The 15,236-nt window shown below is 36.2% G+C and overlaps 1 protein-coding gene across 6 annotated transcripts in view; it reads left to right on the plus strand.

Moving 5' to 3' along the window:
* The first annotated feature begins 5,203 nt into the window (after positions 1–5,203).
* LOC121417243 (dynamin-binding protein-like) overlaps positions 5,204–15,236 on the plus strand; it is a 72,150-nt gene continuing 62,117 nt past the window's right edge. For all 6 annotated transcript variants that reach the window (XM_041610883.1, XM_041610879.1, XM_041610884.1 and 3 more), the window contains exon 1: positions 5,204–5,376. The gene's annotated coding sequence lies outside the window, so the exon portion shown is untranslated. The remainder of the gene's footprint in view (positions 5,377–15,236) is intronic.

Consider the following 15,236-nt stretch of genomic DNA (forward strand, 5'->3'; position numbering starts at 1 on the left):
TTCAGAAACATAAAAAACAAAACAACAATTGTGGTGAAGGTTAATGGAAAAATCCATCTGATAGATTTTTTTTTTCATCCTACACTTCTTTTTTCAAAATGCACATGTTTCTCTGTAACCCTTCATGCATTCAACCCCTGCCGACCTCGACGGTGAATTATCGACATCAACCAGACTTAAATTTGCAGTAGCCAGGGGCGGATCCAGGATTTTCCAAAAGGGGGGCGGGCAAAATTTTCGGAGGAAAATTTTGACCAGGAAAAAAACAAAAAGTTTTCAACCACAAATTAAGGGTATTTCGTACGCAAAATAAAAAAAAAACATTAAATTTTAATCGAGGGGGCATCTCTGTTTTCATGGCATTTTTCATTTTTACATTACAGCCAACAAAATTTTTATTTTTGTTTTTCAAAGGAGGGGGGCACGTGCCCCCTGGATCCGCGCCTGGCAGTAGCTATACCTGCTGATCTCCGAACAGCAGAGGAACTGAACGACGAGGGGGGAGATGAGTCTTGCGGCTTCATTATATTAGCAGCTATTTCACATATGTAATATAAAATGTATGAATTCTATCATTTTTTCAATGGTTCATGATGACCTAGATATATACATGTATACAATTTGTTTTTCTTTCAGGAGCGATTGTGAAAGGGTGACATTAAAAATACTGAAAATACTTTAATAATCTTTTGAGAAAATGTAATCTTATTGATTTTGTTTTATTCACGATACATTAAAGCTGCTTGTCTGTGAAGTGATATATATAAAAAAAATAATAAACTTCCTATATAGGTTGGCTTTTCCTCAAACGGCTTCAAGAATATTTATTTTTTTCAGAGCTAACATATAATCAAGAAAGAATAACAAACAGTCCTTTTCAGGACTACATAATGTGTTTACCGTAAAACCTTTCAATATTCTTTCCACCATGGAAACCTTCAAAGATCATCTAATATTTATTTCCTTTTCCCTGCTTTTTTACATCAAAAGTTTTGCCAGCTAGGGTAACCTTCCCTTTAGGGCCTACGCAATTTGGCAGCAAAAAAAGGATAATGATAATATTGATAATAACCCAGGACCAAAATCCAGTTGAAACCAATTAGAACAAAACCAATTGAAACCAGTTGGCCAACTGGTTTCAATAGGGAAATTGGAACAACTGGTTCCAATTGAAAACCAGTTGCCAACTGGTTCCAGTTAAAACCAATTGGGCAACTGGAACCAGTTGGCTATTGGTTTCAATTGGTTTTCAATTGGTTCCAGTTGTACCAATTTCCCTATTAAAACTAGTTGAATCCAATTGGAGGCAACTGGTTTCAATTGGTTCCAGTTGAAACCAGTTGGAGGCAACTGGTTTTCAACTGGAACCAGTTGAAACCAACTGGTTTCCAACTGGATCCAATTGGAACTTCCAGTTGGAATGAACTTAATTAGTTACAAATTAATTAGCATTTGCACTAACTATTGCTCATGCCAACACAGAAGCAGTGTTATTTGTCTATTAATACCAATGTAAAGGGCATTGATAAAATACAGACTTTCATATGTATATATTCATATTGGAGTTCTTCAAATATATGTATTTTTATTTGATGTAATTTGGTAACAGTTAGTGGTGTACTAATTATCTTTGAATCTGTTTTAATTATAATCTATTACATTTATGAACGTGCTTTCATTGCTAAGTATTGGAAACACTTATCTGAAAAAAGTGTGGAACTTCAAATCGAAAAAAAAATAGATACATTGTAAATTATGATGATTCTCATAAAACATTAATCTGTGCACACTGGCAGAAAATATGCAAATTAACTGGTTTCAATTGGATCCAGTTGGGTAACTGGAAAATTTCCAATTGGAAACCAATTGGAAATCATTGCCAGTGACCCAACTGGATCCAGTTAGGATTTCCAGTTACCCAACTGGTTCCAGTTTTATTTCCAGTTACCCAACTGGTTCCAATTAGAATTCAGTTACCCATCTTTCCAATTAGAAGTCATCTCCAGTTACCCAATTGGTTCCATTTAGGATTTCCAGTTACCCAACTGGTTCCAGTTAGAAATAATTTCCAGTTGGAAGTCATTTCCAGTTACCCAACTGGTTCCAGTTAGGATTTCCAGTTGCCAACTGGTTCCAGTTAGGATTTCCAGTTACCCAACTGGTTCCAGTTAGGATTTCCAGTTGCCCAACTGGTTCCAGTTAGGATTTCCAGTTACCCAACTGGTTCCAGTTAGAAATCATTTCCAGTTGGAAGTCATTTCCAGTTACCCAACTGGTTCCAGTTAGGATTTCCAGTTGCCCAACTGGTTCCAGTTAGGATTTCCAGTTGCCCAACTGGTTTCAATTGGTTTCAACTGGAAATTGTTAAATTCCAGTTAAAACCAATTGAAACCAGTTGAAACCAATTGAAACCAATTGAAACCAGTTGGAAATCCAACTGGTTTCAATTGGATTTTGGTCCTGGGAATGCTGATGTCAATGATAACAATAACGGTAATAAAATATTAATAAAAATTAATGATAATAATAATGATATTCATAAAATAAAAATAATAATAACAGTAATAACAATAATAAAAACAATGTGAATGTTGTCCTTAGACGAATCCAGGATATTTTCTTCCCATAATTTTAGCACAAGTTATATAGGCAAAATATCATTATGCTCTAAGTTGAACCCATAATAAAAAAACAGTCTGTTCATGGTTAAACCTGTCTTCAGAATATAAATTGTTGTCATAAGTGATTCTGAGTGGTGGCGTAATTTTAGGCAGGGTACAGGGGGGCAAGCTCCCCCCCTTGAGGATTTCACCGGGAAATTTTGAAAAAGGGGAAAAGGCGAAAATGGAGGGAAAAAGAAAGGGAAAGGGGTAAAGGAAAGGAGGAAATGGAAAGGGAAAAGTGAACAAAAAACGAAGAAAAAATATTTTTAGCAATATGGAAAAAAAGGGAAAGCTGCGCGACGAACGAAAGAAAACTATTTGAGAAAAAAAAACATTCCGAAATAGTCCTATACTAATACATATTAGAATGAAGGGAAATGAATCAAAAGATGACAAAATGGCAAACAAAAGCGGAAAATAAAGGTAGAATAGAATTAGCCAAAACCTAAATTGGGTTATAGCCTTTACTGTGCTAGAGAATTATTACAAACGGCAGAACAATAATAGCAATATTAATAATAATTATAATAATATCAATAATGATCAATGTAAATATAAAAATATAGATATAACAGTTGCTTTATTATACCAAATGATGCAATTAACCTTGCCGATGGTTTTAAAACACGATATTTTTTAAAATTTAAAGTCGAAATACGGGGAGGGGATGGAATAAATTTGGAGGGCTCCCGGTGGGCGTAGGCTTAAATAAATAAAAAAAAACTTTCTTCAGGAAACATGTTGACTGATGTCTCATAAATCTGTCTTTTCCAAGTCGATTATACAAGTCAAACTGGTTTTGTAAAATGACGGGAATGCTGGGGGAAAGCAGTTTTGCCTATTCTGGGTCTCCAAAAGATATACATTTTGATAAAGTTAAATATGGATTTAGGTAGGATACATTCGTCATGATTCATGTGCCAGAGTTTCATAAAAGCAGTAAACTGCAAAGCAATGTCTCCTGTAAATTTTCCAAGAGAAACAAATAAAAACAATTAAAACAAAATTAATAGCCTGTTTTACCGATACCGAAATGCATTTTGCCCGTATATCCCATAGATTACGGTGTGGCAGACACACCAACAAAAGCGATACGAGAAACAGATGGAAGCTATTGTGTTGAGATTGTGTTATCTCGAATGACATACCATTGATCGCTTTATTGTCCGATTCGTGAGTGTGACTGTGACATAGAAGTTGTTTTGGTCTCGTTTTAGTGCAATATCACGTCATACATTTTGACATATGCCCTCTTTCTAAGCAAATTAAGACACTAATACTGTCATGAAGCATATCGATGTTTTCGCTAATATATTCTCTTTCATGTAGAATGTTGACATTGTGTATTAGTTGCTGTTTTTTCTTAAACAGTTCAGGATTCATGAAAAAATACTCTGTTTTAAATTATAATTTGCATAATTTATGTAAATTAGGTAATAATAAACAATTAAGGATATCCCAATTATTTTATGTTGATTTTCTTCCCTGTCTTACCCTCAGTCTTTATTTCCAATTTTTGGGCAGTTCTGGTTAAATATGTATTCTTAAATACTTGTTTTTACTATATCGACATAATATGCAAATTTATGCAAATTACTTGCATAGATACAGCGTGTCTCTTTGGATGAGTCTTTTTCTTTTGACTCAAGGAACATTTGTGACAAGTGTGACATTGTACTAAAAAATGCAGCGTTCATTAGCAAGTCTACTAAACATGATTATTATCCTAAATTGAATATCAAATTGTGTGTGTTATGGAAATGTGACCAAGGGGTGATAATTCTAAAAGGTTGACTGAAAAAAGGGGTTCATGCAGCCTGCACATTTGATTGTGATTTTCTGCATGCATGGTGACCCCGGCCTCCCCCCCCCCACTTTGAAAACCGTTCCGCGGCCCCTGCATCAGTCATCAGTCCCCATGCACATTTGCATACCGACCCGGATGTGCATCTAACAGTTTTGTGAAATTAAGCGAAGCTTCAAAAAGTCATAACTTTCTTATTCACCAAAAGACATCCGTTTTTTATGAAAATTTCAGTGTTATGCTTGTTTGGTGGTTCTCTTTATTAAAAAAAACAACAACTTTTGGTTGGGTGGACTAACCTCATTTGGTAAATTTTCTACTTAAACCCATTGTATTATACTCAATGGTATTTATATTCCCGAATTTCTACTTAATGCATTATCGTTATCCAGTAATCTCTAGCTGTTTCAGGTTTTAAATTTGACTACCGTTTCCTTCAAGAAATTTGATGAATGATTTTATTTGCTATTTTAGGTCCTGTATCCTATATGACTATGATAATAGCCCTCATTTAGTCGATTGGTCAAACATGTATCATGCTATACAAACTTTTTGTATAAGTGATTTCGCTTAATTTAATGTATTGAATTCATTATTTAGAACCTAAGTTACTCTTAATACTCTATTTGTTTTATGTACTGTATATTATTTTATGTTAATAGGACCAAGACAAAAAAAGACACCATACCGCTTTTCTAACTTCACAATCCTCTATTGGTCGCTTGACGCTAGTAGCGCATCAAATGTTTATTCTGACGGATCGCAGCTCGGGCGTCGCCAAGCTTTGAAGAGATTGACTATTCTACCGTCCGTATTTTGTAACAGTTAGCTGTGCTTGGGAAATTTGAAACTGAAAATTGCAAAGTTGGCCTGGAGGTCTTGGTCTTCACATATCCGGTTCAAATAAAGGTAAGCTCTTCACTCAATTAATCACAAATGTGAATGAGGAGGAAGCGCCACCCTTTCCGATCCGGGCGCGGGCCCCGGCGCTCCCTAACCCAGGGCAGGGAGCTCCGGCCCGTTTCTCGTGCTGAAGCCCTGCCTGGACTCGTCCGTGTAGCCTGGAGTGGAGGCGTCTGGGGACTGATGTTTAATACTCTACGTATATCACTCCCCTAACGCCTGGATTTGCTTTACATGCCTTTCCGTAGAGTCCTGGGGCCGATTGCACGAAAGGGTCTTTGCAACAAGGACCATCTTTCGTGTCACCCATCTATGAGTATGGCTATGCCACTCACACATTGTACGAGGTTAGTATGTACTAACCTCGTACAATAGACCGTGTTTGACCCTGGATTTCGAAGTAGTCGGCAAACATCGCTTCATTGCTGAAGTAATATTTGCCGAAGCTCCTTCTCGCTACGCACCGGGGCTCTTGCCGGTAAGTAGCAAGAGTTTGTTGAATATAAAAATAATAATAAAATAATAATCCGATAAAAAAAGCACATTTTGCTTACCTCGGCCTCGAAAGTGACTTCGCTTGTCTCTTCCACGGAAATACAAGGAAGCCCGTTGGTGGCGCTAATAATTTCACAACCTTGATTCAGCTCCTCGGTAATTTTATAACTGTATCTAAATTCTTTGAATGCGCAATCCTCATGATTAATTTACTAATTATGGGCACCAATTCATGAAATGCCTTCAAAAAACATAATTAATGATTATTATTGGTGATGATAACACTCATTTGCATTAATTTAAAAAGATGACTGATAAAAAAAAAATGAAAATAATATACGTGCCTGGAAAGAAACCAGCAGTACAAGCTTTGACGAACGTCAATAATACGTATACGGTATACCAAAGTCTATACAATGAAAAGATTGGACACTTCACGGACTTTGCGTAATGCCTTGCGTCGATAAGCGTGTAAAATAGTGTAGGTGCCTATTCTTTCCCTTGTCGTGTCTTTGATATGAATATAAATCGCGCGCCCTCTTCAGGAGAAAATTGATATCAACGCTGACTGATTTCTATCTCCGTAAAATCTTCACTAAAGATCAAGAAAATATACATATTTTTAGAAAGAAACTTCAAGGAGAAGTCACGGAAGGATCTAAATGATTCGGTAAGTGTCATAGCAGGATGTGGAATATTTATACATAATATTTTATGTGGGCAAAAGCCCACTGTATTTTCGAAGTGTAGTGGTGTGTCGCGTGCGTATGACTGATAATCCTTCGCTCGCGAGACGATATGAACCCATGGGTGTGGCTATGCATGATGCGCCATGTGAAACGCATTTTAAATAAATCATCTGCAAACATGTTTCATTCGTCCGTTAAATTAACCAAAATATTTGTTTATAAAATGATGTGATATATGAAATTGTATAATATTTGATTTAAAAGCAAACTAACGAATCTTATTTATCATAAATTTCAGAAACACCCCGCCTAGATCTATATAGGCCTAGCGTATCATAAAAGATGGGCGACAAGAAAGACGGTCCTTGGAAAGACCCTTTCGTGCAATCGGCCCCAGGATTACCCGTGTTGAACCTAGACCTAAATCAGCAATTTTATTTTTAATTTTTCGCCCAAAGTTATGTAGATCTATGGGCAAGTTTTATGTTTACTCCCTTTTTTTTTTACTTTTTAGTACTTTTCATTAAAATAATAAATAGTAGTAAAATTGAAAGAAGTTAAGAGCAAGAGCGTTCACTTACCCCGTCTGTTTACGTCGCCATTTTTATTTCTTTTGTTATCGATACCTAGATACACACGCGTGCAGAGCTGCAACTTAGATTTAAAAAATATTTTTTTGCAATTGCCGATTAATATAACGATTCGTAAAATATTTGTTTCGGTTGATAAATATAAGTAGTTTATATGATATTCATTGATTAAAACAAATATTTTGCAATTCCTGATATCTATCGGCAGATGCAAGTATTTTTTTAACCCAAGTTGGCAGCTCTACAGCTCTGCGCGAGCATCGCATGCATGCGAGCGATGCACGTACGGCTTCGCAATTCCGTACTTATAACCGCTCCATGCGTGGCGAGAACATTCACAGCAAGATAGTGCATTGTACCTACCGTGCCGCACTCATTCCATGAACAAGGTGATGATATATACAGAGATGCCAACCCTCCCGATTTCATCGGGAGGCTCCCGAAAATTCATCCCAACTCCCGCCCTTACGATTACCATCCTTATCCTCCCGAAATTACGATTTTTTTGCATTGATCAAATTGGATAGGAAGGACATGTATCGTCTGCTAACTTTAGCATGTAGTAACTCCATTACGTTCGCTGCTACTAAATTCTGTGTGAAAAGTAGACAAATAAGGAGCAGCGAAAAGCTGGTGCATGTGATATGCCCAACGGGAATCCACTGTGCACCAGGCCGGTAGGCCCGGCTAGCTTTGCGAGGCGTGTGCGCTCGCGGCCACTGGATTTGTCGAGTCGTGAGGTGTGTGATTTCGGCGTATTGAGGGGTTGATATTGACACGAAATGGCGGAAAATCAACAAAAGAAGACCAAGAAATGGTCTCAGAAGTATAAGACTGAATACAGTCTCCAGTACCTGTGTGTTCGGAAGTCGGAAAGAGGAATTTACCATGCATTTTGCGCAATTTGCAGCGTGGACATTTCAGTTTAGCAGGGAGGTCGTGATGATAATTCAGAAGCACTTTCGTTCGGGAGCAAACGGCATAGGCCTACGGACATTGCGATGACAAGATCTTCGAGCTCCACTAGTACCCTGTTGTCTTTATTTCACCAAGCAAGGGACCAGCGCTGAGCTTTTCTTTACTGGATTTGTAATGGAACATAACCTGCCTATAGCCGATAGTGATAATTCATCCTTATTATTGTTGTTGAACAGGTACTTCTTTTGTCCCCTCATTTTTTATTTACATGTGAAAATGCATATTTGATATTTTTAATGTTAAAAAAGTGGGATTAATGTTTATTTCAAAACATGTGAAATGCCCCAAAATAAGGGTCAGATTGCACCAGAGAGCATCTAGAAACCCAGAGCTTCCCCGGCCGCAAGGGTCGAGCGCTCTGCGCTCGAGATGTGCGCTATGCGCACATAATTTGGTGGCGGTTGCAAATCCTCCCTAATTCTGATTTCCAAAAGTTGGCATCTCTGTATATAACCTTGTTCTCAGTTACATCTCTGTGTGTGGCAAAATAAGGTTGACAATGTTTGGATTGTTTTCTCTTTTTCTTTTGGACAAATGCTTGATATGTTTAAACTGTCAGTTTCCATTACAGCTTTTTATTATATAACTTGGCTCTTAAGTAAATTTGATTCTCTTAACTATTTTTTCTTTATTAAAAATAGAGCTTGAAAAATGAAAATTTTCTTGCCATATTTACTTTCCACCAATAGAGGGCGTACACAAAAATATGCCCAAAATTCAAGTTTTTTAGCGCTTTGGTCAATAAAAAAATCATTATAAGCTACTAATGAAAATTGAATTGCAACTGTATGGAAATTGATAATTATGGTCACAAAAGTGATATTTAAATGATTTGTTTTATGTGTGTGCTCAATACAGCATTGGCGTACCATAGTCCTACCTGTAGATTCTCCACAGGCAGGAGGCAGTGAACAAGTGCCATGCCATAGACCCTGTTTTTCACACCGCACAGTAATTTAGTTCCCAAGACACCATACTTTACCCTATTAGTACTCCGTTCCTTAAAACCCCATTTCAGAGTTTCCTTTTGCTGGACATGTCACATTGAAATTTACTGATCATGACAATGATCTACATGTAGACAGTTCATTGATAATGATTTACATGTAAATATGATGATGTTGATGGTGTTGTTACTGATGATGATAACAAATAATGTTGATTATTTCATGTTTTTTTACTGCTAGTAGAAGTATAGTCACGTATTGTATTACCAGACGTAATCCGGACGCGCATATTACTGCGTATGAACATGATTTTGTACCGCAAGACTTCTGCAGTTCAATTTCACAGAGCAACACATAGAACAAGATTGCAAAAACAAGGCGAAAAAAATCAGACTTTTACCTTATTTATTGTTTAAAAGAAAATGCTTAAAATATCATATAACATATAGTTTTGCAATAAACTCCTCAAAAAAAAGTTTGGAAATCTGACTTTGATCAGTATTAATCCCTCTTCGGTTTTAGTAAATTTAAATGTGCAATTAATATCAATTTCTATCATTTAATTCTCTTTAAGGTGATACCCTACATGATATGACCATGGTTCACATGAAGATGCAGTGCCTTGAAATGTTGGGCAAGGTCTAAATTCAAAAGTTGCAAAATGACACAATATTGAAAGTTACTGTTAATTTCTGTGGTGATGAGTGAATTTTTCAGCAGTGTCTTTTGACATTTCAAGGAGTAAGCCTACGGGTACATGTTAAGTTTTAAGAATAATTAGCTTTAGAACTCCAGTTCTACAGTGCGTCTAAAAAAACTATACACATTAAAATGGCTGCCAAACAAAAAATATGTTGCTTTGGGAGAAAGATTTAAATATATGTAAAGCCAATAAAGTCAACTTTCAAATGGTACCAAAAAGTTTGAAAAACTTTTATTCATGATTGAGTGAGCACTACCCACTTAATAATAAACAAAGGGTATGAAAATTAGGCTGGGCTAAAATTAACCTTCCTATTTCTTTCAGTGTTTGAGAGGCAAGTATTAGTTTGCAACTTGCAAAGTTGAAGGTGTTGTGATAAATGGATGTTCCATCACTTGTTTGGTTGTTTTTAAAGGAAATGCTATGAGTTATTAAATTTGCATTATAATGCATTCTGAGTGAACATGAATTGCAATTTTTAGTGCAGCATTTTTAACTTTTTCATGTGGATTTCAGAAGTGTGTTCATGGAAGGCTGGGGCCGATTGAACGAAAGGGTCTTTCCAAGGACCGTCTTTTGTGTCGCCCATCTTGTATGATTTGCTGTATGCAGGATATTTCTGAAATGTATGATAAACAAATTAAATTTGTTAGCTAGATTTTAAGTCAATTTGTATACAATTTCATGATATATCATATCTTTTTTAAACAAAGATTTTGTTTACTTTAACGGATGAAAAAATATGTTTGCAGGTAATTTATTCAAAATGCGTTTCACATGGTGCATCATAATAAATGGGCGACACAAAAGATGGTTCTTGCAAAGACCCTTTCGTGCAATCAACCCCAGGAGAATAGGTGGTGGGATGACTATAAATGAAGCGTTTTGATCATAGGATAAAGGTCAACAGGGCTCCGTATCACAAAAGTTTGCGATGAATTGCAAATATGAAAGAACTGCACTGATTGGTCCCTTGCCACTATTTTGAACCTAATGCGTGTACACGTAACATTTACATGTATATCGATTGGTCAGTTCATTAAAAGCGATTGATGGAATCTTTGTGTTACGGAGCCCAGGACATTAATAGCTGGGTACTAGTTTCGTAATTCCGAAGGTTCTTCATTCCGAAGGATTGTAATTCCGAAACATGTAAATTGCCTATACCTCGATGTTCGTTAATCCGAAAACGTGAAAGGGTTCGTTAATCCGAACATTTTTGGTGTTATTCCGCAGGTTCAATAATCCAAAAACGAAATAAGGTTTGATAATCCGAAGGTTCGTTAGTCCGAAAACGAAATAAGGTTTGATAATCCGAAGGTTCGTTAGTCCGAAAACAAAATAAGGTGATAATCCGAAGGTTCGTTAGTCCGAAAACGAAATAAGGTTACATGTAGTAATAAGGTGATAATCCGAAGGTTCGTTAGTCCGAAAACGAAATAAGGTTACATGTAGTTGTTCCGAAGGTTCGTTAATCCGAAAACGAAGTAAAGTTCGTTGTTCCGAATGTTCGTTCAATAGTCCGAAAACGAAATAAGGTTTGTTAATCATTACATTTTCGGACTGAAGAACTTTCGGAATTACGAACCTCATTTCGTTTTCAGATTAACAAACCTTAGGAATTATGTCTCACTTTGTTTTCGGACTAATGAAACTTCAGAATATCCAAACCTTCGGAATAACGAAGCTTTGGAATTACGAATGTATGCACATGTAGCCACCCCTTCCCCTCCTGACAGACTACTGTAGGCTTGGCCAAGCTGGGCGTGAATTTGCCTACAGTTTATTGAGAGGCGAGTCCTTTGGAAATTGGAAAGTTAGCAGTTGCAATTCATGTTCACTCACACATTGCATTTCAATTTTTTATAATCATGAAATTAGCTCAAACACCCACAATTGATCACGTGCGATCATTAATTTCCCATAACACCCTCAAGTTCCAAGGGACTCACCTCTCAAAAACTGGAAGAAAAAGGAAGGCCAATTCTGGCTCAGCCTAATTTTCATACCCTTTGGATGGTGCTCACTCAAGTTTGAATATTTTTCAAACTTTTTGGTGTCATTTGAAAGTTGACTTTATTGGCATTCCATATGTACATGTACAGTAAGTCTTTCTCCCTATAAAAGTGATATAATTTCTTTATTTGGTAGCCATTTCCAAAGTGTATAGTTTTTTTGAGACGCACTGTATATTAGGAAAGATTACAATTTTATGTTCTCAAAAATAACTACATGTATGTGAAAAAAAGCTAAAATAATTCTACATGTACATGATCTACTCAAGATTTCCTTAAGAGTAAAACAAAAAATGTTAGTTGTCCCAAGAGCAATGTGCATGCTTACAGATCAAAAATGTCTTGGTAATTCTTGGTTCTTTATTAACACACACTATTAATTGTAGATTGCATTTCCCTACATTGTATGTATTCAGTTCTTTTGTAGTTCAATCTCTAGTATGGTGTACATTTATATTGCGCAATTTGTTATGTATGTATTTACTCCACTTTGCATTTCAATAATTATCCGCTTTGTACCTGCTGCTTACACTCAGGCATTCAAGGAATTTCTTCCTACCTGGTACATGTATATTAGACCATTCTCTTCACCTGGGTTGAGTGCAGCACAATGTGGGTATTTTTTTGCTGAAGGAAAACATGCCATGTCTACTCTAGTATTCGAACCCATGTCCCTTAGATTTAAAGACAAGAGTCATAACCACTAGACCACGACACCCCCACTGTTTATGTCTGCACTTTTTACATACCGTTACATTTTCAAAGTAACATTAGAAATGCAACCTAAGAAATGAGATTGATATAAAAAGAAAGTTTGTTTGTTCTTAATTTATCTCTTTCAACAATCAAAAGGGAGAGGTTACATTTCAGTTTAAATGAAAGATTAGTTTATGCCTGAGTCTTCAATTGACCTTGACACACACCTTGATATTAACAAAATAAGAAAAAGAAATTAAGCTATGAGAATTTATCGGCCTTGTGGCCCTCCCCGTATCCTTACAATCTATAGTGTATAGCAATACATGTGCATGTACAGTATGTATCCAGTAGATTCATGGAGAAATTTTCATGAATTCATAATGCATGGTATATCCAAGACTTTTCTCTAGAGGAAAATTGCTCTTTGAAATTAATCACCAGGACTGTGAATATTTCATGCCTTGCTTCTGCCCCGAGAGTCCTAGACCACTTTCACAATATTTTATTTCAGCTGGCAGTAGAACTACACGTACATGTGTGTACAATAAGCCAGTTCGTAGTTCCTTTCTGCGCATGATCAAAAGATTCTAGGCATGATCAGAGGAAGGTAATTTGTACTAAAATGACATGGTGGTTTAAAATCTGATGAGATCAGCTCCAACTTCGATGTCTTGATTAAATTCATATTATTTTGAATCCTTGTTTTCATTAATACATCCACAAAAAACAACAATGCGTCCACGAACGACTGGTATTTCACAGTTTGCCAAGTACATGTACATTGTGCAACATGCTATGATGCATTCAAAGTAGGAATGCAACAAATACCTTCATAAAGTGTTCATTGGTGTGCTATTCTTGTCACCTGGTCTATTCAATTTCTCCATCCTGCTATGTAAGGCCTAGTTTACGAAATGTGCTTTGAAATCTGCCTACATGTATCATAATGAAAGAAATGAAAGGTCATTTGACCAACATTGTCCATGAAGTAACTACGAACTGGTCTATTGTGCTAGCTTCATAAGGCAGTATGACTAATATAAATCTCTACAGGGTGTTTCTAAAAAAGGGTCGGAAGGTCAAAGATCAGCTGTATCAAGAATACAAGATTTATCAAGCTATTTTTATTCTACACATAAACTGAGTAGATCGTAGTTACTTCATGGACAATTTTTGTCAAATTTGAATGCATATACTTGGCAAACTGTGAAATACTCGTCATAATTCGTGGACGCATTGTTGTTTTTGTGGATACCACTATTCAAAAATATATCAAGACATCAGAGTCGGTGCTAATCTCATTAGATTTTAAACCACTGTGTCACTTTAGTACAAATGACCTTCCTCTGATCATGTGTAGAATCTTTTGATCATGTGCACAAAGGAACTACGAACTGGCTTATTTGACAACTTCCTTGTGTTACAATTGTCATGGGTAACTTGTACATGTACATGTATGGTCCATCGAAGACGAATGGTACAAAACCAACTTTTGGGGTTTTAAAGGAGAGTGAAACATTTGGAACAAGATAGCATATGTGAAAACAGAAAAATCAAAGAAACAGATCAACGAAAGTTTGAGAAAAATAGGACAAATAATGAGAAAGTTATGAGCATTTGAATATTGCGATCACTAATGCTATGGAGATCCTCACATTGGCAATGCGACTAAGATGTGTGATGTCACTTGTGAACAACTCTCCCCATTCCTTATTTCACTTATAAAAACTGCCTCTTTTATCTATCAGTAGATTACATGTAGATGTTCTTTCTATAGGAGGGTATGTAATACAGATTTTTAAAGAATACCATCATGGATAAAGAGTTTGTATCACCATAAAGAAAATGAAAAAAAGAGACTATGGGGGTGATTTTATAGTCCACCAGAGGGAAAGTTGTTCACATGTGACATCACACATCCTTGTCGCATTGCCAATGGGAGGATCTCCAAAGCATTAGTGATTGCAATATCCAAATTCTCATTATTTGTCAGATTTTTCTAAAACTTTCTTTGTTCTTATTCTTTGATTTTTCTGTTTCTACATAAGCCTACATGTACTTGTTCCAAAGGTTTCATTCCCCTTTAAGATACATGTACATCTCATGGGAGAATCATAAAATGATGCAACATTTGATAACACCTGGAAGATACAGTGTATAAAAAAAGAGTACACGTACATATTTATAAATGAATGAGGAGACAACTAGAAAGGCAAAATTTTCAATATTTGTCCTGCCACATTTACTGTATAAACTATGTACAAGAAAATTTATAATCAGTTATAAATATCAATCGTATCTCTACACCGCTGCTCCTCCTTGTAACCTGCCCTCCGGGATGCAATCTTCAGTCTTTATTGGCATTTCTGTAGGTGCCACTTGCTACTTGCTAGTGCCTATCCTGTGTAACCCCCTTCAACATGTACGCAAATTTAATTAAATTGTAATCAATAGTAGAGTCTGAGCGTTGGTGTGTAGGCCTCTATACATACACCCCAAGGTTTTGATCCTTGCTTCATCTGTGTGCATTATCAAAGGGGTGCATATCCTCGCTATCATCGCAAACTGGAATATAAACTTGTGTACTGCTCGATTGATTTCAAGATAAATTCTTCTTCATGTTTACTCTATTCCTGCACATTCTTTATCCTATACCATTGGGGACAATTTTACCACTATTGTAAAGATCATGTTTTATATTTTCTGATCATTTAATAACCCACACTCTACTCAATGAATGCTACAGGTGC

Source organism: Lytechinus variegatus, chromosome 6 (genome assembly GCF_018143015.1).
Source record: "Lytechinus variegatus isolate NC3 chromosome 6, Lvar_3.0, whole genome shotgun sequence".
Classification (NCBI taxonomy): domain Eukaryota; kingdom Metazoa; phylum Echinodermata; class Echinoidea; order Temnopleuroida; family Toxopneustidae; genus Lytechinus; species Lytechinus variegatus.